Source organism: Stegodyphus dumicola, chromosome 6 (assembly GCF_044657685.1).
Source record: "Stegodyphus dumicola isolate Sdum_Otavi_A_Nest chromosome 6, ASM4465768v1".
NCBI classification, from domain to species: Eukaryota; Metazoa; Arthropoda; class Arachnida; order Araneae; family Eresidae; genus Stegodyphus; species Stegodyphus dumicola.
The window spans coordinates 44,194,284-44,221,273 of record NC_140773.1 but is presented as its reverse complement, the minus strand read 5'-3'; the positions used below and the strand labels follow the sequence as shown (position 1 = coordinate 44,221,273).

General features: G+C 31.9%; 1 protein-coding gene and 1 non-coding gene across 4 annotated transcripts in view; both read left to right on the top strand.

Moving 5' to 3' along the window:
* LOC146996733 (regulator of G protein signaling 7-binding protein A-like) overlaps positions 1–26,990 on the top strand; it is a 329,695-nt gene that overhangs the window by 83,753 nt on the left and 218,952 nt on the right. The window lies entirely within an intron of this gene.
* TRNAI-GAU (transfer RNA isoleucine (anticodon GAU)) lies at positions 8,634–8,705 on the top strand. Its single transcript has one exon. It is a non-coding gene; the product is annotated as a tRNA-Ile (tRNA).

Sequence of the window (26,990 nt, the reverse complement as noted above, 5' to 3'; positions counted from 1 at the left end):
AAATTTTTAGAACGATATCGCAGCGGTATAATTAATCTTTAAAATATAAGGTGTATGTTTTTAAATATTCGATCTCATAAATTTCTTCTTTGGATTATAAAGTGGATTCGTGATTGCCGTGAGAGCAAGGCTTTTCGTAAAATGCCCAGGGGTATTGATTTCCATTCCTCTTCCACTACTTTCTGTAGTATATCAATCGTTGTGGGTTTTTGCTTAGAAAGAGCTCTTTTCACTAAAGCCAAAAGCGCAATACCATAGGTAGAACGCCACAAAAGTGCAATAATCCATAGGTAAAACGTCGGAGGACTTCGCAGGAATACTTTTAAAAGGTCTATAAGCAATACATGTGTTACACTTAAATTTGCTTTCAAGGAATGCCGCGATACATTTGGAAGCATCACCTGCTGCTTTGTCTTGATGAAGCTTCACTCTCTGAAAGTTATTGGGATAAAGAAATGTAATTTTCCCTGCAAATATTGGACGTAAAACATTCTCTTGATAGCACGTTGAGTTGATTTAACAGTTTTTTCGAGTCTTTTTATTTCTAATTTTCTACCGTAGGAAAATTCTGCGACAATCATAAATCCAATACTGAAACTGTTTTGCATTGACGCAACCAAGTTCGTACAATTTTTTCTATTCGCTTTTGATGATGAACAGATCTTCTTCTGTTGCATTCATTTAAGTCCTTGCTTCAACAAGTGTCGATGTATTTCCATTTATCTCTTGCTAAATAATTTTCATACTCGGTTCTGCAAATAATTCTTTATTGAGTTACATGTCTCAGCCAAAGCTGATGAATATTATATTTTTTTAGCTTTTTTCAAGTTGTGAATCTCTGTTTATTATTTTATTTATTGTTGCTGCAGATGTGTTGAAAGACTTCGAAATTGATTTCTGCTTCGATGGATGTTCTTCTTGTTATCAACATCTTAACTTTGGAAACATTAGAAACAGTACACAGCTTTTTCGGTTATTCATTTGGAGCCATGTAGAAATACTGACATTCATGTAGAAATACTGACTGATGGTGTTTTCCTATCCGATTAATAATGTTGCTTATTTTTCACAAAAACCTGTGCATTTGATAGTAGTCAAGAATTAACCTTTAACTTACCACAGCAACATGAACTCGTGCATTACAAATATTATTTTTACTGATTTTCGTTTTCAGTGGGACAGAGATAAAACTGAAAATAATAACTTTACATTCATCAGCAGTGTGTACAGTACACATACATCTGATCACTTTCTGAAAAACATCAGTGTCTCTTTCTGAAAATATAGCTTTTAACATTCAACGCTTAATTTTAATGTACTGTAAGAGTTTCAAATGTAATTACATAAAGATATTTAGTAAGTGATGAACAGAATTGAATTTTGAGGAAATTTTGAACACTTTGAAGGAGATAAGTAACTCGATATTTTTGTTAGAAGCCATGCATATTATAGTCAATAGGGGGGGATTAATCTCTTAAAATCAGTTAAAACTGTTTACGGAAATATGGCTTTAATGTAGAAGACTCTTCAAAGGAATTGATTTCTAATATTTCAGGCACCAATGAGGGAAGTTTAGAAGACCTATTTCTAGAAAACGTGGTGTCAGTTCATAATAATATTGAGTCAACGTGTACGAAAACTGACTTTGAAAGTACTAACAGGACTGCAAAAACTGACAGCGAAAGTGATTAAAAAATGATGATATGCAAAGTTTATTCGAATCTGGAGGAAAACTTCGCAAATTCTGAGAATATATCTTGAACTTAAAGGTACTGTCAGTGGGGTAGCTAGAGGTCCCCCTCGAATTTTAGTGTTAGTGTTTCTGTTTCTATTAGATCCAAGAAAGCAAACTGGCGCGAAGAAGGAAACGATGAAATTGTAAAACATTTGTCGAATACGCTGCTTGGCAGCAAAAATGAAATACAATTTTTTCTTCCTTTTTCTGTGTGTACGTATTTATTTGTTTCTGAAGAAAGTGTACCTCTGTCATATCTTCCTCGAAATCTATAGAGTTTTAATTGAAAATCTATGCCTAACTAAGACTGCATTTTTACCTCATATTAAATTTGACATTGGCGTCTATTTGATATGCAGTTGTATTTATAGGAGTTTTTTATACAAGCATTCTGTTTTTCTGCTTACAATAAGCCTTAATGGTGCATTTAATTTATAAATGTTCCGGTCTACATTATTTTCCTGTATAATTTATTTAGATGAACATTCTATTTTGTTATGATAAATCTCTCCTGCGTTTCTACTTTCCATTATTTATCTAAGAAGTTCAAATTAAGTAAGTTTAAATAAAGATCAAGGATCTAAGTGAAAGAAAGTTGCTAATTTAGAGTAGGCGCTGCCCTATAGTGCTGTGCAAATTGCTGGCGAGGTATCACTTTTGACGCACGTTAGCATAAAAACCATACATTTAATGTCTATTTAATGTTTGTTTAAAAAAAAACGGAGTTACTGTTTTTCATTTTTCTTTTTACTTCCTTGTACGAAGTAAAAAAGAAGTATTGTAATCGCGAGTAAGTTTCAGGCAGCATATTTCAACGAAAATATTCATTTTGACCGCTATCGAATGCAATTTAACGATGTTTTTGCTTGATATCTGTACGTAAGGACAGAATAAAAGACTCTTTTCCTCCAAAAAAATTATAAAACTGCTTTAAAATGAATTCTGAAGAGAATTTTTCGTGGCGTCTGTACGAACGTATGTACGTACGTACGTACGTATCTCGCATAACTCAAAAACGAGTAGCCTCAGAACGCTGAAATTATGTATATAGGACTGCTATAACATGTAAATGTGCACCTCGTATTTTGGTTGCAATCGGCCGCACCAAACGTATATAAATATATTTATATATATATCCACTCTGTTACCCGGCTCAGTGATCTCAGTTTCTTTACTCTTATATGTTTGTAAACTGTACATTTTTTGCTTTAAAAATAATTGAATTATGTTGCTCTTATCTTCGGGTTCAGGGTTTTATGCCTTTAGTAAATCTGTATGCAATATTTTTAGAATTATCAACAATTTTAAAGTTGTTTATGTGCTGCTAAGCCTAATAATTTTTTTGTTGGCGGCCATTGCTTGTTTACATTTGAAATAGCAGAATAGTGGGTTTGCTGCCAATCTAGAGAAACGTAGCTTCGCAACAACAAAGATAACGCCTTCATTTAATATTGCGAATTAGTTTGTTTGTTAATTTATTTTATACATCGTTCTAGCTTTATTATAGTATTTGAATAGAACATGTGGCTACGATTAGATAAATCTTTAAATGACATAAATTTTATGCATTCTGAGTTATAATATGAACGAAATAAATAGTGGTAAGTGAACCTAACGCCAGAGTTTCGCTATGGTAAACAAATAGAGTGAATTTTAAGGAATGCATTTATTCTATTGTGGTTTATGCGCTGTCGGCGAAGTACATTTAATTCAATCCAATAAGTTTAAATGAAATGCAAGAAAAATGCGTATAATTTAATATTCCGTACAAGGAAGACATGTGGTGTACTCATCAGATTTTTTTTTGTTTAATTTTCGTAAACTAGCTGTAGGAGCTATAGCACTTTTGCCTATGGGACTGTGATGGTGCCTTACACATTTTTTTCCTTTCCTATATGGTACTCTCAGCCCGAAAGGAGGGATACTAAGTATCTAATAAAATTTTAATTTTTGTTACTTCAAGCCGAAGCACAAATATATATTTGAAGTTTTGTATAATTAATTGCAAACTAACTTTACACAAGTTTATTTGTATTAAGTAATTTTTAGGTGCTTTCACCCTCTGTAAATATTGTTTTGTAAACTAATGAACATTTCATCTGAGTATAGAAATGTTGCCGATAATCTAATTAAATGTAATATGTGCATGTGTGTGTGTGTATGTGCGTGTGTAGTACGAAGAAATTTACAGAAGTACTGATGTAGGAACATCAAGACGTAGAAAGGCAGAAATGCAGATTACGCAAATACTTGATAGTTTAGAAAGTAGGTCCATAGTGAAGAGCAAGAATTTTGATTGCGTAATATGCCTAAAAGTTGAATCCGTAATAAACAGCAAACTTGGCAGCCGAGGCAGATTAAATCATCATTTTTAATTTAATTGACATTTGTGGCCACAGTTTACTTGACATTCTAGCCATGCTTTTTCAAGAATATTTACAATTTTTGATACTGATGCAATGGAAAGAGAGCACAGCGAAAAAGTATCATTACAGCAAGACAGGCATTAGCTAAACTGCGCAGTTGTCCAGTACGCAAGCTCACTAAGAGAAGGTTTTGGTTTAGATTAGAAAAGTTCCAATTCTTGAAATTTTGAGTTTAGGCTCCGAATTACCTACGTCATCAGAGTTACGCATGCTCTGTGGTATAGATGGTAATGGCACAGTCCAGAAATGTTGTAATTATTTTCAGAACAGAGAGACGAAATACCCAAATTAAAAATGAGCAATTAAGAGAAGACTACTAAATTAAATTATAAAGCTGATTTACATGTTTTTTAAATCTTACATAGTATATATTTAATAATAATTTAATCGGTATTTATTCTCATTCTTTATTGAACATACATCCCGTGTGGGAGATAAATGCAATTTAATTCTGACAATGGCAATACTCTTCTCTAACATTGCTGTGATTTCTAATTAAATTTTAAAGCTTTGCTGAGGGACAACACAAAGCCTTTTACGTCTTTGAGTTTTAACCAAAAGTTTCTTAAACTCGTACAAAATAAGTAGAATCAAATTCGAAATTCAAAATTTTGTCTTCTAGGTGTACATGTTCGAGTGGGGGACTACGTGTGCTTTAATTTCGGCGGCTTCTACGTTTCTACGTCTTGGTGTTCCTACATCAGTACTTCTCTAAATTTATTCTTATTACACGCGCACACACACATATGTATATTACATTTAATTAAACTATCGGCAATATTTCTATTCTCAGATGAAATGTTCATTAGTTTACAAAACAATATTTAATATCAGGTTTTTACAAAATGCGAGGAGCTTACATGCATACAGATAGACAGATTCTTCATTAATTAATAGAAGAGATGGATACTCAGACAAAGGTATTACTTGTTGAAGAAAGTTTTAAGTGGTATCTCTTCATGTACTCGTTATGTACCAGGAAAATGACGGAAATCTCCATGCAGCTATCCGCTCTATCGCAGGTGGGCTTGTTAATACGACTGGCAACCTGGTTTCCTGGTTTATAAATATTTATTATTGAAAATTTTTCCCTAATTTTGTTTTTATTTTGGCCAATCATACGTTATAAAACTGGCGAACTCTTCCATTCATTCTGGATTCGGATCAAGACTCAGCAGGCATCTGCGACGTTTCGATGAGATGAGATTAAGTATTCTTACAGAGGCCGTTCGGATATTTTTAGACGATTTTTAATGTATTTACAGAAATATTTTACCTAAAGGTTTTCTGTTTTAAATGTTTCATTTGATAACCCTTATTCTTCACTATCTCTGTAAGCTGTAATTTCCAAGATAATAAAACTTTTTTTAGTATTAAAAGAGGTATTTTATCCCATTCCTCTTGAAGAGCTTTCCAAAGTCCAAGGATGGTTATAAGTCGACGACTAGAAAGTTCGCTTTTTTAAAAGTCAATCCGTGCATGATGCATCAGGAAATTTAGTAGCGATATCAGTAAAGAATATGGCCTTGCTACACGTTTCTTATTTCATTTTTTCCAAAAAATTAACAGAGGATTTCGACGTACGATTGCTTGTTTTTTGTTGATTCAGATCTACGAATTAAACACACTAAATTTCATGAATGTATCTCATATTTGAAAATTTTGTATAAAATATGTTCCTGGTAATATGTGGAGTTGAATTTAATACATTGCTGCACTCTCTTTAATTTTTATTTGTCGTTATATTAAAAAACAACAACAATCATAAATCCCTTCGAAAAACCTTCTTTTAGATTCTAATAACCATGTTCTAAGAGTTTTTTATTTTCTTTTTGATGATAATAAATGGTTGCTTTTATAGCGACCATTTAAATATACCTTTTCATCATTTGAGGCAATATTTTTCCATTTTTGCCTGAATAATTGTTTCTCACAGAGAATTCTGCAGGGCGTTCTGCTTTCGGCAATAATGTATTGGAGAAAGACCGTTCGTTTTTTACCTTTTAAGATTCATATCAGCATTAATCACTTCGTTTATAGTTAGCACTGAGCAATTTAACGATTATGAAACTGTCCTTTGATTTCGCAGATTTTCTTTTAATATTAAAGTTCCTACCTTTGCAACATTCGAAACATTCCGTTTTTAAGTTAGATATATATTTTGAACAGTTTTTCGCTTTAAAGCCAACTTTGACGCTTTTTTCCTTTCTTATTGACAATGCTATTTATCGTTGCCTTACATACCTAAAAATAATGGTTTTCATAGCATTTTTAATAACCAAATGCGAATATTTTGTTTCGGAAAGAGCCCAAACATAGCTTTCCGTCTACTGCTTGTTTAAAGCGCCATTTTGCATGAAAACTAATTTGTCAAATAGCAGACGATAATTTACACTTTGGAAAATATAACTACAGTTAAAAACATTTTTCCAAGCAGTCGAGCTTCTATTATAGCAAAGCAAAGTTTTTCTAAAAACAAATTACGCTAAAAGCCTTTCTAAAAACAAATTAAGCTAAAGTATATTTCCATATGGAATTATTTAATTTGTACATTATCTAAGTTTTTTCAGGATAGTCTTAAACTTGAATATTAACAGAATCTACATTTTCTATTTCCTTAGCGTATTACCGTACAATGACTGAAAACCGAAAAGATTAATTACGCCGATTTTTAATTACTTAAAACGAAATTTATTACGTATTAATTAAAATGAATAATTATGTAATATAAATATTAAAGTAAACTTTTCTAATACCCATAACTCCCACTTTAATTACACAAAATTTAATACATTACCATAAATCGAAGATGCTAGTTTATTAAAAAAGATTGCCAGAAATCTATCGGAGAGAAAACGGGTATTAATTAGTTTTAACCGCTATCTTGATCGAGCTAACAAGTACTCATTATAAGTTTATCAAAGTCATTAATCATTTTAGATGATAACGTACTACATATTCTTGAAAATTGGAGTGCTTAAAATTTAATAAAATTGAGTATTACGGCAGATACTTTGATGGTAAGTTATTCAAGAACATTGTTTTAAATATACCACTTTCGATATATTATGTAGTGTCATCTTTACTATGCGTGAAGTTTTAATTAAATGTATAAGTAGAAATTTAACTAATTAATCATGTTTGCTTATTAAAACAAGGAGCAGCTTGTAATTATTTGGGTTTTAAATATAAGGAATTGATTTTAATTACCAAATATTTATATGAACCGAATATGAAACGAGAAGTTTTAGGAAATGTTTTATTATTCGAGTTTTTGAGTCTGCTTATATATGAGTTTACAGCAATTTACGAAACAGTTCACAGTTGAAGAAATCTAGTTACCTTATAAGGTATTTCTCCCGCCTTCTTAGCGTGCTTTCTTGGTGTAATCGTCTGCACGCTGGGCGCGTATTCCAGAGGTCCGTGGTTCTGTTTACGGAGAAGGCGTACTCATTTATCCTTTGTCCAGCTTCCAAAAAAATGCCTAATGTCTCTACAACCTTACAAAGAGTTCAGCGAAAATAAGTAACATTCGCATATTTTATCGTAAGAAAATTACCAGTGATGCGTTATTGCCTATTGTGCATTAATATGAAAGTGGTTTTTATGCAATAGAAGCCCGCTACAACGAACTGTAAAGAACCGACAGTTTGGTTCGCTATATCCGATAGTTCGTTACATTCGATCTGATGAGGAAAAAAGAGATCATCCCACAAATTAATGTGAAAGTGGATTGAGGAATCACACAAAAAGAGTGATTAGCATTGTCACATCTCATAAATGATGTTTATTGTAAATTTAATTAGAAAAAATTATTATTTAATTTAATTTCAATTATTATTACATACAATAGTTTATTTACCTTTTCCTTATTTTTCAGTTCCCTTTAATTACACATTTCCATCTAAAATACGCAAATACGCATGAATAAGCATTAGCGATGAACAGAGGGCTGTCTGACTGCTCAAAGTAATCGAATGCAATTAGTGAGCCATTCAAGCTTTTTTTCTCAACGGATCAAGGGTTCTTTAGTTGAATGCCTGAGATAGTAAGATCTCCTCAAATATATTTTTTGTGTGTCCTGGTTTTCTAAGAAATAAATGCTACATGCATTCTTTTGTTTAGGAAAAAAAAAAAAAAAAAAAAAAAAAAAAAAGATGGGATGAAGGTAGACGAACAGTCACCTTATAAGGTATTTTTCCCACTTCCCTAGCGTGCCTTCGTGGTGTAACGGTAGCATACTGAGCCGGTATTCCAGAGGTCCGTGGTTCGATTCCTGGCGAAAACGGTTGCTAATTTTTCATCTCTCTGGCTTCTAAAAAAATCCTAATGACTCTACAAGTGTCGAAAGAACTAAAAGGGTTGTGGACGATGACTCTCCGCACCCAGGATTTGGCAACTAGGGTCCCTAAAACCCTAGTCGCCCTTTAAAAAGGCGAGTATATAAGGTATTTCTCCCACTTCCCTAACGTGCCTTCGTGGTGTAACGGTAGCACGCTGGGCCGATATTCCAGAGGTCCGTGGTTCGATTCCCGGCGAAGGCGATTGCTAATTTTTTATCTCTCCGGCCCCCAAAAAAATCCTAATGTCTCTACAACCTAAAGGTAATTTCCGTTATTCTAATACACTAAAAAAGAAGAATTTGAAGAGTTAAAAATGTTTCACTTGAAATTTACAGAAATTATAAAAAATATTCAGTGTAAGGTATCCACTAGGTTCGTTATATCCGATTAATATATATTTAGAAGTTCTAGACAGCCATATAAAATAACGTTAAGTGTATAGGAAACTGGACGGCCTTGAAACGTTCGTTCGTTAAATCCGGGTATTCGTTATAAGTCAATTCTTTTATAGCGGGATCTGACTATATGTTAAAAAGAGAAGCATTGCTAAATCACAATTAATTCGTAGATATGTTTCAAAAGATATAAGAATTAAATTTCAGAATGAATGAATGCAAAAAGCAGCGAACCAAATTTTTAAGATATTCCAGGAGTACAGCAATAAAACCTGCAATGGTGTTGTAAGACAATGAAACGAAAGATGTGAAAAATAGCCATGCTAAAGTCTTGGTTTATTTTGATTAAGACAAAGCGCTTGAACGCTGATTGGCTAGAGAAATGCTATCGTGAAGGAAAATTTTCTCATGTATGCACTGAGAAAAAAAACACAAAAACTTCAATGCAGCCAGGAGAGGACAGGAACACGGATATAGAGCACCATCACAACGCCGTAAGCAAAATTGGTATAGCACTAGCACGCTACTTATGTAAAGCAATGCACATCCGCAGAAACCCGCAAGTGTTCTTGTGTCGTGAGTTCATTTAAATTAGAAATAAATAAATAAAATAAAATAAATATATTAAAAATATCTGAAAGGTTTCAGATTTTATATTACGCCCAAACGGGCATTTTTTTCATATACAGACACATACACGTTTTGTGAGCATTTAGGCTGTCGCCATTTTGGGCTAAAATATTTAAAAACAGCATACCTTTAGAATTTGCGATATATAGTCTCGCGAGCTGGAGATAAAAATGTTTTATTCCCTATAGTGTTGCCACTGCTCGCTTTGAAATTGTTGAGTTTTTTTAATGAAAAATTCGTCGAAATTTTACAAAATATAAAATAGACAATAAAAAAATTGGAATTCTAAATTCGGACTTCCAGTTATCCTTGTACGGGTGGACATGCATTCACGCAGATTCTTCATTATTTAGTTTCTTTAAATATAATATAGGGCTATGATATTTGGTGGCAACAATTTGATATGTGATACATCGCTTAATGCCGTTTCGAGACGGATAGGCTTTCTCAGTTAACGCTTCTTTGGTCTAAAAAAGAGGCAAAAGAAGAAGAAAATTAGAAAAAAGAAAAAGAAGAAAGGGGGAGTTACAGTACTTTGTACATGCTTCCTGAAAATCCAGGAATAGGTTGGCAGGGATAGCACTATTGGAGACTTTCGCTTTGGAGTTCTTCTATGGTGGCGACTCTCGCGGCGTGTGTGAATCTCTCGAATTCAATGCCAGGGTCTTCGGGACTTCTAATGTCATCATTCTCTGATACAGCTCATTAGAACATGTAATGGTCTGGGTCAAACTTTTTCCGACATACACTCATATCTACAATATTTATTTTATGGAAGTAAGTGGGGAAGGAGCCTTGTCCGGAGACTTACTAGAAGATAAACTGAGAAGTGACGACTACATTTTCATCAGATTTTGGTAGGAAGCTGAAGGTTCGAGGGCCTTGGCATTCTTGTTCCCACTGATATTGCCATTTGTTGCGTGCAAGGTTTTCAAATTTTAGTTTTAGATCAGGCCGGGACTTAATTATTGGTCAAACTGCCAATATTCAGTGGTTTTACAGCTCGGCCAATAATTGGGGCTGAAGCCTTGCGTAAAGATCTTTAAAGAAACGCCTTTCTTGCTTCTTTTTCTTACCACCAGCTGGCATGATCTACGGTAGCTATACAGTTGTGGGACTGTCACGAAAAAGTTTAATATACATTTTCAAAAAAAAAAAAAAAAAAAAAAAAAAAAATGTTACCTCTTGGAAATGCATGAAAGAATTTTGATAGAATTTAAAAATTTGAGTAAGATTTGATGGAATTTGTTTATCCCACTGTTTTATAATTATTTTAAATTCAAATAAGCAAATTTTATCAAGTAATAAAAGAGTTTCTTAAATTTAGCTGTACTGGTGTATTTGTTTTTAGGACTTCAATTAAACAAAAATCTTGCCAAAGGATAAAATGACATAATTTAAAAGTTTCTATAGTTTTAAAAGTTAAGATGCTAGATTCTACGTAAAAGAAATGCATTTTCATTTACAAATTTCGTGATACGAGTTCTCTGATCTCTGTTTTAGGTAAGGTTTTGAAATTTTCCATATTAAACCTTAAAAAAAAACCAAGCTAATGAAAAATTTTAAAAGCATTTACGTAAGGCAATATAGCAAAAATTTGTTTATGTAACTGTAAATATTTGAATCTCCTATAACCTAGCTTTTCTACATTTCGTAGCACGTTACACTAGAAATTTTTTATCCAGTCATATAAAATTTATAATTTTGAAAATCATGTTCAATCATCTCCTATAAGATTTTTGACTTAATATTCGAAAATAACTGCTACATCCGTAAAGTTTATATCGTTAATTCAGTAAAGTAAAGTTTCTCCTGAAATTTCATTAATGAAACAAAATTTACAGCTTTAAATCTCTGAATTTACAGCTTTTGTGAATTTCATTAATGAAATAAAATTTACAGCTTTAAAACCTGTATCCAAATCGTGCCACATAAGAGCTTGGATAACAATCTAAATCGTACTGAAACCTTGTTTTATATGATCAAATTTAGTTTGCCTTAATTTAAACAATATGCTTAGTTTCTAGATAGCCGGAAATTTTACTTTTAAATACCAGGAGTCTAAGTTATCATCAGAATATCAAGTAATTATCAAAATAAGTAGACAAGGAATTTAAGAGCCAAAACCATGAACAGAAAACAAAGCAGCGAACAAAATTAACTTTCACTTCCTGTAGGATGGGTAAACAACAATGAATTAAAGTGTTGACAAGCCACTAAATTAATGGTTTTCATTTAAAGCCTAACAACCTGGCCACGCTATCCCACAATTATTAACCTAAATTTCAGCTGGTAACAAAAGCAACCGAGACAGAAAATAAATACTCACTGTAATTACATAGTCTGGTAGTGTACACGAAACAATAAAATTGCATTATAGTTTGTAACATAAAATTTATTGAGCTAACAAAAATAAAGCGTCAAAACAATTTAATTAAAACGAAAACCAATTATAACAATGTAGCAAAGTCTTTAATACATAGAAAGTATCATTACGTACTTCTGAGTAATATACGATGTTAGAAAAGTCATTTAATAATTGCATTAATGCTGCAAATGTTTATTAAAATCATTATTTAAATATATTATGGCTATATATGCATATAAATTAAATAAAAAGTAAGAGAAAATAATTAGAAATTTTCCGTGAACTCCCTATTAACCGGGTTGGAATGGATTAACCAGGTTGCATATAAACTGGCCTTTTTTTTTGAAAATTAAGTTTAGTTATAATGGAAAGATGGAAAATTACTATCACAGTGTCTATAATTAAATAACAAAGAATCTATATGTATGCATGTTTGCATCGTGAATCGTGAAATCGTAACGTGAAAAACATCGGAACCGAGAGCTACCAGATTTTTCAATACACATAGTCTTATACCAACATGTGCATATTTAAATCAGAATTTTGAATTATATAATACATATATTATATATATCATATATTCGAATATAATTTTTATTTATTTAATATTTTGTGAATTTCAGGAACTTTTACTATAAAACTTAACCGCATATAAAATTATATTTTGCTCCTTGACAAAGCCTAAAATACTTTATGTTTCGAATTTTATTAGAAAACACAGTGAAGGAAATTTATTGCCATTCAAGAAAACGAAATCTGTCAGTCTGTCGTATTCAATCAACAAACTCAACCATTTAAAAAGAATGTGTTGCCACTGCGCGTGAAAGTTAAAGTACTTTTAATGTATATTGCCAGTATGTTGTTGCTCGCAGAATGTAAGATATTTGATTTTTTCTTTCACATTTATTCTGTTATTAAGTACGTGATTTAAATGAATTAAAAAAGATCCTTTTCAATGATTATTAATTAGTAGCTGGACCGTTAAATTTGCATTCTCAGAATTCATCAAAACCATTATATAACTTTTTCATTTTTTTCAATAATTGTTCTAGACAGCTGGCTCTGTAAGCGAGTAGTAAAATAAAATTTGTGCAAATAAACGCAAAATGGAGCTAAAGAAGAGCGGACGATAGCAGTAATACCTGATGATGTCATAATATTTAGGGATTGTTTTTATCCGCTACAGTACGTAAGTTAAGTGTACATAATCTGTATTATACATACTATATTTTTAAATCATTCGTTAAAAATGAATGTCTAAATCATAAAATTAAATGAAATGTACAGCCACAATTCTTTTATTCCCCATCAACTCGTATCGAAATGTAAAATTAATAGAAGAAAAAGCATTATACTTTTTGTTTTGAAATATGATTGTTATGAATGCTGATTCAATTTGAGAACAATACGTAATTATGTTCCAAATAAAATTTCTTAAAAGAGAGTTAAATTATGAATAGAATTTTTCCGTTAGTTATAATAAGAGCTATTCCTCTTTTCTGCATTTTTTCCTATTTATTATCCTTTCTGTATCCTTCCTAAATTATCACCTACTGCCCCGGAGTAGGGGCGCACATCAAGAATGACATCTCTATAGGCATGAGCATTCATGGTTCCACGTAGAAAGACACGGAGGATTGTGCATCCACTTAAAGAGATACCACCCGAGCACAGACACTGCCTTCTCCGTATGCATCACCTTCACAGATGTTTGATGGATGATTACGAGATCCAGGTTCTCTCCAAATCAAATAACGCCTACTATCGCTTTGGAGGCTAAACCTGAGCGCATCCGCAAAGAGAACAGTCCTCCATTGATCAGCTGTCCTGTGGCCACATCAAATGTTCCCGTTTATGACGCGACCTGAGCGGCAAGCAAATGGCTGGTCACCTCGCGTATAGACCTCCTTCGTGAGGCCTTCTACGCACGGTTGACGTTGACACCATCCTTCCAGTGGCTGTAGCAAGGGAAGATCTGAGCTTAGTTGGAGCTGAGGTTCTATTCCTTTGTGCGAATATGAGCAAATATGGGTCTTCAGCGCTCGTAGTTTCGATTGACCTTGGCTAAACCTCCTGAATGCCGGATGTATGCTTAGAAATTGTTGCCAAAGCCTATAAACCATAGATGGACTCACATGTAGCCATCTGGTTTTGGTCTGATTCTAATCCCACTCTACTACAGTTCTTCACTACAACTCTACAGCTCTCCACTACAGTTCTTCGGGCAAATGATGCCTGGAGGTCATTGTTGCAACTTGGCTATCCCAGATTGCTTAACTCAGTATCACAGAGAAATTCTCAGGCTTGCATTTAAGCATGCAATTTTATCCTCCTCGCAGATGACGTATTTCAATTGCTAAGCCACTAATTTCCCTACTGTAGTTTTGCTCAGCATATTCAAATTTTATTCAATTCGGATTGGCTTATTTTTTAACTTATTTTTGTCACTATTTTTGTGATTTTTTCTTAATTTTTGGAAACCAGTGTAGTACAGTATTTAGCTCTGTAATTAGGACTGCATTTAAGACTATATTATTGTAGAGCTAACTTTTTTAGGACTAAATTTTATGTATTACTATACAAATAAGAAGGAATTAACGTGATTAGTGTACCAAATAATATTGCAGAAAGGCAAGAAATATTGTACTAAGGCTTCTGGTTGAGTGTTCAATGCAGATGCTCTCAGCTACCTTTGGGTGGCTGCACTCATGATGATTAGTGGATAAAGGCGTTACCTGGTGGCTAGTTAAAAACGGACTGCTGCCTATTCTACTTCTGCCTATAAGCCTATATACTTCTGCCTCGTCAAAACTGACGTATATATATATATATATATATACTTCTGCCTCGCCAAAACTGGCATAGGCTGTTGTATAGCTCGTGGCTATTTGATACACCTTTCCTTTTAAGTAACCTTGGAAGGTGTATCTGCGGACATTCAATGTGGCAGTCGGGATAGCCAGTTAAAATTTGAAAAAAATGATGCAGTCGTAAGGAGTTGCTACTGACATTAAAATTCTAATTGTTTGCAGATGATATATATGTGAGGAAACTCCCAAACACGCAAATAAAGACACTAAATACTCTTAACTGGTGGTCCAAAGATATCCTTGCACAGCAAAATAAATGCAGATTCCTACGTGCAGATTGAAAATGGACAGATGAATGAATATTCCAACTTCTACTTTAGATATTTAGAAAGGAAATGACAATCTACGAAAATTTATCTGAAGCGCTAAGATACAAAGCTGAAAAATTTCTTCACTAAAAATAGTGAAACATTTTGCATCTTGCAAAGATTACACGCCTATGCAATTACGTCTTCAAAAAATCCATGCGGACAAATAATACAACAAATGACACGACAGAGGCTTTCAACAATTAATCCTGGATGCAGTTTTCACAGCGGCCTCTTCTTTAGAAGGCATAACAGAGCCACAGTGCATCTGTGCAAACAATATTGCAATCAGTACTGCAGATGATAACGAATTCACAAAAGAAAAAATGCAACAGATCTTCAAAAACAGTCCTTTGAAGAGAGCATCTGGCCCAGACAATATGAATTACGCAACGGTCAGCATTATTTATAAAGGTTTCCCAGCATTTTTCTTAATTCTCTTCAGGAAGCTTCTGCAAGCCGGGATCCTCCTCACTGACTTAAAAATCAGGCAAATCACATTTTTCCTTAAACAGAACATAGATCATAGTAGTCCTGATTCCTACGCACCAACATGTTTGCTTTCAGCGCTACGGAATGTATATGAAAAACTTCTAATCAACCTCCTGAAGCATAACTTACACAAAGGGAAAACAAGCTGCGAGCATTAATACGGGTTTGGAGAAGGGAAATAACTATGAAATAACCATTCATAACTATGAAAAACTACACCTTGGAGAGCAACACAATGACTACCACACAGCCATCATCAGCCTCGATCTTAAGAATATCTTCTATACTTTTGCCATCGATTAAACATGCTCTGAAACAAGCAAGATGCCCGTAAATATATATCAAGCCTTTACCAGTTACCTCTCAAAGGCGAGTAGATCGTCATGCATAACATTGGCATCATACAACTCAAATAGATATAAGGATGCTCACAAAGATCCTGTGTTGGTCCAGTTTTATCGAATCTGATTTTCAATAGTGTATTAACTACTACCTGGCCTGAGCACACACAGGCAATAGCTTACGCAAATGATGTCGCTTTCAATGCTCCGGAGAAAACCCAAAACGAGCTGAAGATACATGGAACTCAAACCTCTCAAAAGCTCTGTCTGTGCACCTGCTTTTTAAGGCCCTTATAATTCCATAAAAGGGAGTCAAGAGCAACATTAGCCCAGAAATTACGATCAAAAAGAGGAGGATTAAAACGGTGAAAGAATAAAAAAACCTGGGCATTACGTGGAGTTCCTGAGCCAAATTAAAATCAAGATGTAGGATCCTTCCTGAAATCTAAACTACATATCTCCGAAACCAATCCGCATTATGTCATCTGCAAAGCGGTAAGCTCTTGTTAAAACTCAGACCAAAGTTCAAACAAAGGTATCAACTCTATTGATAATATTTTGAGGATATCGAAGTCACTTTTACTATTCTTTTGCCCTCCTCTTGCTTCGCTGTATTGTCTATTGTGTTCAAATGTTATAGGTCATATATAGAATTATGGGCAGCTTATCGCACTTAAGATGATATGAAATATGTTTACTCTTATCAGGAATGTTCAGGAATAAATAGTGTTTTTTTTTAGGTGGAGTCTCTCTCTGTTATGTCATCTTGTGAAATTATGCGTTTAAGCCTTTCAGAGGAATTATAAAGATAGCATCTCGGCGTTAATAGCTATCTTTCACCTCAGAAAAATTATGATATATATAAAATTTCATAACGTGTAGTTAAAAACATTAAAAAAATTTCCATTACCGTCTTATACAATCAATTCATATAAAAGAAGAAAGCAAACATCTGACAGCAACAGGGAAACAATTCGCTTTCCCATTTCTCAGAAAATATAGAAATTGTGGACTTTAGTGCAGAACAGAGGAGAGGATGAGCGCATCTATTCCCACTTGAAAAACGCGAGATCTGCAAAACGAAACACCGCAAAATATTGATAAGTAGTAGGCGTTTTTGAAAAACAACCACTATCGCAACCAGATAAAATTGCATTTATCTTTTCCCCCTTGGATTCCTCCTTAGACATTTTCGAATTTCTGCCATTCTATGCAATCACGATTTTAGGCAGTTTCGCTTAAAAACAATTTTGAAACACTTTATCTTTCAACATTGTTGTAAATTATGTAAATAAATCTGTTTTTACATTGCGTATTTTTTGTTTATCTATTTTCATAGTGTTTTGTTTATATGTTGTATTTTATGGACCATTTTTGTTTAATTGATATTATGATCATATTTTACCTTTGTAAGTGTTCTTCTGTAAATATTTTTCTTTATTTGGTTGCATTTTATTTTTTTTTATGTATTTTCATAGTTTTATGTGTTGTCCTTAATTTTTGCTTTGTTTACATGGTGTATTTCATTTAAAATTTCGTTTAACAGAGGTTTAAATTATAAAGCTTGCTCCATTAAAACCAGAGGTCCTGACCACTGGAAAAACGGTAAAGTCGCGGAACACTGTTAATTCAACATGGCTTTGAATCCCAGATTGAATTACCAGTGTTCAGCCCGGTAACTTACATGGGAATTTTCATAGTTTTTCCAATGTCTAATCGATACGAGATTTAGTATATGTTTAGATACGAGTCAATTTTCTATATTTTTTCTATTCTCCAAAACGACATCTCTCCTTTTAAGTAGGGACTAAGGCGTCCCTTCCTACGTTCTTTTAAAACCAATTAGAACCATATATATGGACAGATACTACTTTCTTAATGGATCTTTATCCTGTCTGCTGATTTTTCCTCCCTTTGGCGACATTCTACAAATTTCCAGGTAAGAGCATTTTCGAAACCATAGTGATTTTCTCGAAGGTTCCAGAAATGGTTTGTCTAATCTACTCGTATAAATATGACTGCGCAATAAGAGATTTAGTCATTTCAGTTATTCACTTAAAAGTCGATTAAATATGTCGAGCTCATGCCCGGTTAGTTATTGTTTTGGGTTTTACTCCGTGGGTTATTTCAAAGATTTGTGATATTTTTGGAATGTTGCGGAGAATTTGTTTCGTCTCTATTTTAATAATTAATTGAATTAGTTTTAGCTGTTTATCGTGTTGTAAGAACTGTTGTTTTGTCATTATTTTCCTATTCATACGAAGTACTTATTAAGAAGATATCTGCGAATCACCATCCTTCTGAATAATACAATAATACCAGATTAAATTGCATTTAAAATTAGCTTTCAAAGAAAAATACTGCTTATTCATAAATTTCTGAGAAACTAAATACGTTGTCAATACTACTGAATTAAAGAAAACAAAAAGAATTCTGTTTCTTAATTTGTTTTTTTCTCGTTAGAAACCAGCAACAATAAAGAACTTTTCAACATGATACCGATACTCTAGTTCAAAATAAAACGAAGAAACAAATGATTTAGTTTATTTTAGTTATTTTTATATTTAGATTATATTTACAGTAAAAATTAAAAAAAATAATTAAGCATTATTTCTTGATTATTAATTTCTTTCGTTAGAAAGAAAACAAATGATGACCCATACGCTTTTGTTTGAATTTTATTTTTGTTTCATAATGAAACTCTATTTTAAAAACAAAAGGAGAAACATGTGATTAAGATTATTTATTTGATATTTAAATTAAAATTGCTGTTTTTTATTTCAAACAAATTATCTTTCCGGATCATTAATTTATTTTTGCTGAAAAGAAATAATAATCATAAGCCCATACGCTCTTTTTGACTTCATTTCAGTCGCTATCGAAATTCTAGTAAGAAACAAAACGGAAAATCATAAATTACTTTTTAAAATATTTAAATTACACTTGCGGTAAAAATACTTTTTTACATATAGACAACGTTTAATAATTGCTAATCCGACTCCTGGTGAAAAGCAAAGAAATCAAGATCACACGCTCATTTTTCCCAAATTTACATTTAGATACCGAAATTTCAATTAAAATAAAAGCGATACAAATAGTTACCCATCGAAACTGAGATTATTTATATTTTTTTAAATACTTATATTAAGTTTAAAGTAAAAAAATACATATATATGATCTTAAAAAATAAAATAAATTAAAATATGTTTCTCGTTTCGTTAATACCCGTATTGTATAAGGAAATATTTCCGCGAACTCCGGTGCCAGCTTCAGTACATCTACAAGGGGAAACATTTCACTGGCTTGTCATGTGAAGCTTATCGAATTATGTTAAATTTCGCGTGGGCCATAAGACTATGAATGCAGCTGAGTTATTTTCTGATTTTGTTCACTGAGATGGTGTTTTATTGATTCTGCAACTAAAAGAATTTTGCTAATATAAAAATAAAAATTTGATCTGGACACCATATGACTTCCTTGTATGGCCTCTTAAATTATATACATTTTTCACTGAACTTCATTTAAACTTATTTCCTCGAAATATTCTAAAATGACGTCAAAAACTGCTAATTTTGAAATTAAATATCCTGGTTAATTTTTGTTGTACGGTAATCAAACTTATTATACTTTCAATTTTTTCATAACGAGTATAAAACTTTCCCAGATATAAATATAGGAACTGGGAGTTTATGATTACGACCAACGATTGCAAAAATAAAGACCTGGTAAGGACTTTTAAGTCGGATAAGGGGGTGAGTATAGTGTGCGTGTTTGATGCTGCAGATTGCTATAAAAAGATGTGCACAAGTAGATGCTATAACAGTATACCTTTTTCTCGCGCAATTCATCTCATCATTCATTCTCATTCATTCAAAGAGAGGACACCGGAGTCACCTTGAGCACGCTACAAAAAAAAAAAAAAAAAAAAAAAAAAAAAAAAAAAAAAATGACGATTTTTAACCACTCGGAAATTTTAACCACATCTGAAGTATTTAAACAATTAAATCAGCATAACTCCTAAATAAATTAACGTAAATGAACAAAAATAGGCTCAAGCGAAGGGTAAATATTTTTTGCTTAAGTTATGTAAATTTCAAATACATGCAACAATATTTAGTATTTTTAAACTACAATATTACTCAGAATTCTGACCTAATACCATTCTCTCTCTGCTCTAGTCAAGTGAAAAATATTGAAAAAAAATGACTAAACCTTTCTTACAAAAATTCAATCCACAAAAATGAATATCTAACTCCTTAATTAAATAATATAACCGTTGTGTAGTCGAAATTTGGAATGATTGATATAAGTAATAATTGATTAGAAATCGACTACACATCACCATGTATTAATTTTAACGAAATAATATATCGAACAAATAAGAAATAATGTACTGCAACTTAAGTTAAAGGATGTTGCCAACAAATGTTACCGCCATGCATTATTTTTAAAGAAATAATATAGCGAATATTAAAAAACGTAATGCCAATACAAATATAAAGATACTGCCACCAAATATTATTGCCGTATATGATTTTTATAGATATAGAGCAAAAAATATAGAAAAAGTATAACAACACTTAACACTGTATCGGAAAAATTAAACATTGCGTGGTTTAAATGCGAAGAAAGTATTACTTGATAAATAAATTTACAATGACAAAAAGTTAACAATAAAAAGGCAAAAAAAGTTCTGTAATTCATCTTAATAAGAAAACCGAACACTGATCTGATGAACTGAGAAAGGACTGAAAAAAAGTTTATAGTGGCGCGTAACATTGTACAGAGAAATCTAAACCTAAACTGGTATTAAAAATTTTGCTGTCATATTTTATGTGATGGAAGTGTTAAGAAAGTAATGTCCATGAGAAAGTTAAAAAGACAAAGAAAGTATTGTGTAGGTCATTTTTTAAGAAAACTGGCCACTGATATAACGAACTGAAAAAATAGAAAAATGTTTTACAACGCTGAATAACTATTGGGAATTCTAAAAATATGATACTTTCAAAAATTTTGTTATTTTACTGCTAAATTTTATGTGAGCGAGGTGTCAAAAAAGTGATACTTAACAATAAAGTTAAAAAGAGAAAAATCATTCGTGATAGCTCATTCGTGGAGCGGTGATCATTCGTGATCACCGCTCCACGAATGAGTGGTGGAATGAGTGGTCACCGCTCCACTACTCTCTCGCAACGCCTTTTATTCGCTCATGGCTCGTATCTTACTCGTGTCCTAATAATGTGCAACTCAGTTTATTCATTAGTGATATTTGTTTAGTTTATTGTCATTAAGATGTAACACTAAGCTGCTTTCTGATACAAAAGTATGAAATTTTAAATTGTCATAAACTGATTTTTAAAGCAGCGTTATAGTGAATCAGCGCATAATGAGGTATTAGTGAATGTGAATGCTATATTTCTTTTCACATATTTTTTCAGTTCTTGGTGCCTCTTTAATTAAGCAGAACTTTGTTTAATATGTTAGATCCTCGAAATGCGCGAATCCGATTTACGCATTTTTCGTCGGTACCACCTATCGTGTGTCTTCGGGATATTAGAGTACGTATAAAACAAGTACTAAATACTGCAACACCATCTGCTCTTATCGTTGTTACCCCACACACTTTTCGTTTCCTTTTTGCATTTTCCGTAGACAATTTAGTTTTACTTTCATAGCTTGTCATAGTAATTCTTCATTCATTTCGCAATGTCACTGCATTTTTAGATTCTTTGTTTTTGTTGACCTTCTTCCACATTTTACAAGATAAGAATATTTTAGAGCCATAAATATGTAAAATATTTCAACTAATGAAAAAATAATAAAACCTGATATAACAGAAGAAAAGAAGGATTTTATAAAACTTAAAGAGTTTATAAGACTCTTAAAAGAGATTATAAATTAAACCAGAAGCCACGTGGGTATCGTAAAATAACTTTCGGTATCGTAATAACTTTCGGTATCGTAATAACAAAAGTATTCTTTAAGAATTTAGTGACACCTGCGGAACTTTTAAGGACAATTAATGACCTTCTAAGATATCATAAACATTTTAAGAGCCAACTATTAAGTATCATATTGCATTAAAGTCACGTATGGCCATAATGGAAAGTGAGTTTTTATTTGAAAAATTATATATGGTCCCTATGGGAATCCCAATGGAGTAGTTATACTTTATCAAATGTAATTAACTCACGTGAAAAAAAAAAGGTTTCCAATGAATTGTTAGTGTAGCTGTTATTAATTAAAGGAATATTTATATTACATCTTTCAGTTTTTTTCAGCTTAAGGATAAAAGTACGTTTTAAGTTAACATTTCTAAGCCTATTTATTGCGAATGGGATTTAAAAAGTTTTGCAAATGGCAGTAAGCTGAGGTTATTATCAAATTGCTATTAAACAGAAGGTGGATTATTCGTGTCATCGGAACAACAAACCTTCGATCTCTTCAAAAAATTATTTTTTATCAACTGGAAAATTATTATCACAAACCATCAGCATAACTCAGAACTGTCTGAGAAATACAAAAATGAGAAGAAAAAGTGGATGCGTAATAGCAATGATAGTAGATGCTGTCCCAGACGAAACTTTCTAGAAAACAAAAACAGATTATAACCGATTTTTCTAAGGCGAGTTTGAACGCAATGACGTTGTTCAAGTTTTGTTATTAATAGTACTTTTATTGCCATTTATTCGCCCAAAGTGCATTAGACCAGAAGGGATATAAATTTCGTTTTGGCATTTTGCGTCGAAAACTTTAAATGTTCGTTTCAGGATTCTGTAGAGATATGTAGAAGCATTCTATATAAATTTCTGCAGAATTAGCAAAAAATTTGTACAGATTTCAAAACTCCCACGTACAGAATCTTATATAATGTATTTAGAATCAAGTAATGTTCAACTACGCAAAATATCAGATCCTAGGTTATAGAACATTCGTCTATCATTTTAGAGAATTCTAAGTAAGTTTCGTTATTTTAATTTTCTGTAAAAGATCCTATAGAAGTTTTTGATTATTTAAAAGCATTATGATATTGGCAAAAGTTTCTTTTTGGATTAAAAAGAATAAATTAAATTAACTTTTTTTAATAGAATTTTTTAACCTAAATTTTGAAATGCTTCGAGAAGGGAATAAAAGCTTTCGGAACAAATATGTTTTTTAAACTAATAAAAATTTTCAATATTGTTTTGAATTTTAAAAAAGTGTTTAAGTAAAAATAAATAAAATTTAAATAATATTTATGTTTGATTAAAATTTAAAAAAATTCTCTAATGAAGGTACATTTACGATAATTAAAAACAGCAATTTAAGAAATTAAAATTCTATAGTTAATTATAAATTTAATTTTTCATAAAGCATAAAGGCATTAATTTAATTTTTCAACTAATTTTGTGATTAAAATTAATTCAATTCTTTTACAAGATTTAAGTTTTGTGTTTTACAAGCAAGGTTGCATAAGTTTAGAAGTTAAAAAACGTTGGGTTAGAGGTATAAAGATAAAAGTTTCCATTGAAAATTATACAACACTTCAGAATAAAAAATGTTTATTTTTTTCATTTCTATATCTCATACAGTGCATCATAAGCTGAATATTTTCTTAGATTATCGTTTGAAAGCTTTGCAGGTTTCTAAAAATGCAGTTTTGAAGAAGCTTTAAAAGCAAAATTTCTACATCATTTTGCAAAGTAACATTTAATAGAAACCTGTTCTGCGAAAACTTTATAAAATTTCTTTAGAATTTTATAGAGAAGCTTTTCTGTAGAGACCCACGAAGTTCCATAGGAATTTCTGAAGAGTTTTATCAACCTGTGTAAAAATGTTTTGTAAGAGAATGACTAAGCAGACTTTAAATGTGCTGAGCTTTGTGAGGTAATATGTTAAGTGAAGAGTGAAAATTCATTTGATTAATGTTTAATGTAGTGAGTTAATTGTTCAAGTAAATCAATGAAGCATGATATCACAGAAGGAAGTAATATAGCTTTTGAAGAGTTGCAGTTACAGTTTAGCAAGTGGAGCAGATATGCATACTAATTTAAGCATAATTAAGCAGGCGAATTAATATCTTTTATGCTCGAAGTATGTAATTTGATATTAATGAAATGGCCACAGCTAAACCTTTACTTTTAGTCATTAGAAAGTGTAGTGTAAACTTACCATCTCTCGAAATTCCTGGAAATAAATGCAACTTACATATTCCTGGAATGCAAAATGATTTCAAGGTAATTCTTTCAAGGTAATTGATGTCATATGCGAAATTGTAGAAGAAAACATACAAGGTACATTTACAAAAATTTACAATTAATGTTTTCAACAAAATGTAGAACATCTGCTGTAATCTGCTTTAAGACTTGCCTTTCAGAAGACAACATATTTGCTTATGAATATAACATTTCACGTAATTAATCGTGCATTTTCATCCAATGAACAGCTGCTGTTATGGATTCAGTTACCGAGCATAGCAATAATATTTTGCTGTAAAGCGGCAAAAACAGCAAAGGAAGTATCTAAAGTATTTCTTAAAATAGTAGTCTCAAATTAATGGCCTGCTGGCCGCATGCGGTCTCCAAAGCAATTTTGAGGGGCCACAAATTCATTTTCCGTATATTAATGAGCATTTTTACGACAAGAATTTGAAGGAAAAGTTTGAAACATTAATGATTTAGAGTCCAGATTTATATTACTTTCGTTAACGTAAACGAACGTGCGAAAGGTCCTGAAAATCTACAAATATAGCTACGGCACGCTCTCGATTATCCGGCCTAATGTCGCAGAAGCGGGTCACGGATAATTGAAAAACATGGATAATCCAAACTATGAATATTCAGGAATATTGTATGTGTTTATTTCTTAAAAAATCAAGAAATTGACGTTTTTTTGAGAACTTTTAAATATTTTTCTGAGTAGGTTTAGAAGTGCTACTATTTAATCATTGGATTCGAATTCCCTTTAATCGACGAAGTCCAATAGAGTTTCAACAGTAATCTTTGTTATTCGGGACTAATATAATTGTCAGCATGTTTTTTGTTTCTGTTTTCAGTATCACTTTCTTCTATTTCACTATGCCTCTTCTATTCTTGTAATATTTTAAACAATATCCACATTACTTGAGACTTGAAAGCCCAGCTCAGTGCCATTCCTAGATGTTTTCCAGAATAATATTTTGGAAGAAATTTACATTTTCATTTTGTTTCGCATATAACAACAGTTATTGCCTCTTCTTCTTCACAATTAGATAAATATTCGATTTCTTATTAAGTAGAATCTTTGGAAATAATGAACTTTTGCGATAATCGAACTTTTGCGCATATTTTTATTTTATACACTCTATAACGTCGAGGGTGCGTGCTTGGGCACCATCACGTATGGATAATGCGCAAACTGGACAATTCGCAGCCGGATAATATAAAGTACACAGTAATTAATTGCCACTCAGATATAAATCTTACTCAAAACAATTATTTTTGATTCTCTTTTTCTCGTTGTCTAAAAATAAATATTCTCAGTTACGTATTTTGCGATAAGAATGATAGTTTTGTTTGAAAATGCATTTATATAAGAACAATTTCTTGAGCTAGAATATTGATTTAGAAGTCAAACAAAAAAATTAAACGTCGTTATATTTTCAAATTTTCACAGGACTAGTTTCGATGGATTTACCGAACCATCATCCTCAGCTCTAAAAGTGCAATTGTTCATTTCCATTTGCGCTTTTGCAGCTGAGGATGACTAGGTAAAACCATCGAAACTAGTCCTGTGAAAATTTGAAAATATAACGCTGATTTTTGTTGTTTGACTTCTAAATCAATATTTGGTCGGCGTGTTATTGTATCTTAATTTCTTAAGCATTTAAAAATTAGTAAGTCTAAAAAATACCGAGATTGACCGATAAACATCTACAATTCCTGACAAAAACAAGTTTCTAGCAATTTTTCTCCATCAGTACAAACTTTACCAAAAATCGAAACGTCATCAGGTGCTCTGGATGAAATCCGCAGTAAAAAAATGAAAACATTTATAATTATTTCCGTACAAGTGCATGTATATTTTCTGTTTGGGTCCAAGAAAAATTTAATAAATAATAGAGAACAGGTTGCTTTTCTTTATTCTCAAGTTTTTCTCACTTGGGTAGTTTTAGTAATTTGTTTTAAAGTAAATCACCTAGTGTTTAATTCAATATATTAGAATTTTTTCAAATAAATAACAGTTTTAAAACTTAATTTTTAGCTGTCAATACGTTTGAATAACAAAGTGTAATTGCTATAAATTTCTTACAAGTACCAACCATTAGATTACAGATAGAAAATAAGTATAAATTTGAAATTTTTTTTTGAGTCGTTATTATTACCGTTTACACATATTTTGATAAATATCTAGTAAATAAAATTTTATTTTGTTAATAAAATAAACTTTCATTTTGTGAAAAAAATTTCTAGCCATTCATCTGCTTTCGGAACATGCGTTTGGCCCACGTGCAGGTTGAGGTTAAGACTCCTGGCGTAAAGCATTAGATTACTAACGTAATTAAATGCTTTTTGTTTGTAAGGACGGTTTCTTGATGGACAGTCCATACGAACGAAAAACACTGAATCGTTTTAACGTTCGTTTGATGCTTTAACACAGGCACCAACGGTTTCTTCACGGCAAGTATAGGAGTTGTTGAAAATTTCTTAAAAATAAGTCTATACAGCAAAAAAAAGAAAAGAAAGAAAAGAAAACTCGATCAGGTCTGGAGTATCTTTTGCACAAGCGGTTAAAAATTCATCCACAAATCCACATTCTAATGCAATTCAAGATCCCTCACAGTCGGCTAGGCTGCACAAGCTTAATGTTAAAACACGTCTAATAGTTCTAATAATAGGTCACGATACTACTAATTGGTCAAGTTAGTAGTAATGACATAACGTATGAATGTCTAAAACGTATGTAAGTTAAAATGTAAATAAAACAATTAAATTAAATTAACGGTGTAGAGTGTAAATTAGAGAACTAGAAAGTTCAAACAGATGATATTTAAGTGTAAATTAAAATGTACTCGTATATCAGTCAAGCGTAAATTAGAACAGAGAATGAAAATGTAAATTAAAA